Below are 1,127 nucleotides of genomic sequence, written 5' to 3'. Positions count from 1 at the left end.
ACACACACACACACACACACACACACACACACACACACACACACACACACACAGGCTTGACCCATCAGCACTTTCGTCTTCCTGGTCAGTGTGATGGGTTCAGGGGGAGTGTGTGACCCAGTAGAACCCGTGAAGCTCAGTTAAGGGACACGTGGGAAAGAGAAGTTCCCCCTCCCCCGCCCCCCGGCACTTGGAGGGTCTGAAGCTAGGGGCAACCATTGTACCGCTCTGGGAAGACCCTGGGTACTTGATGGGGAGACGACGTATGGGTGTCCCACAATCAGGGCTACCCCCCGCGTCCCAGTGCCGTCGGCCGGGAAACGTCTACCCGTAGGCTCGGGGTGGGCGGTCGGGAGAGTCCCGCTGTGCTGTGACTGCCTGTTCCCAGGGTGCACGTCCTCCTACCACGGCTGAGTCATGGTCAGCTACCAACTGCACGTCACTGAGCCCAGTTGGGAAGAGGTGCACACCGTTGGCTCTTGCCAGTCCATGTGGACCAGCTCCTGTACCCCACTGGGTTAAGCCGCTCTAGCCAGGTTTTGTGTCACTTATAACCAGAATAATCTGACCTCCATACCTGTCTCACTATTCCGGGAGGGAACTCCTTCTCAGTTGTGCTTGTGCTCCCATTAAGACTGGGCAAATATCCTGTGTCTCCGATTCATTGTGCCATGGGGGTAGCTGGGGTTTCCTCGGTGTGCGAACACCTCGAAGCTCCTCTACGGCCTGACCCGAGGCTCTCTCTCTCCCCCCCCCCCCCCCCCCCCCAAGACGCTAGCTCATCTTTGAGCCTGGGCTCTTACAAAAGGCAGGAAAAGCGGGGCCTTCAAGCAGCTTCCTCTCTGCCTCCACTACCGGGGACCTGGCTGCCTGTGTCCTGTTTTGGTTTGTTGTGGGGAGGGGACATAGGTAGGGAGGCAGGAACTGGCAGAGAGAATCCCCCCTCCCCCTGGGCTGCGGGGAGGATTCAATCACGTCAGGCCTCGGAGTACTCTGGAACCTACTTCGCACACGTGGTGCTGCCTTCCTGCCGGCCATTACCATAACTGTGTCGCTGTCCTGTCCACACACACACACACACACCCAGCGTGCCCCCTTGCTCTTCCCGAAGCTTCCCCATCTCATTA

This window comes from Neomonachus schauinslandi, chromosome 8 (genome assembly GCF_002201575.2).
Source record: "Neomonachus schauinslandi chromosome 8, ASM220157v2, whole genome shotgun sequence".
Classification (NCBI taxonomy): Eukaryota; Metazoa; Chordata; class Mammalia; order Carnivora; family Phocidae; genus Neomonachus; species Neomonachus schauinslandi.
Note: the sequence above shows the minus strand (reverse complement) of the source record.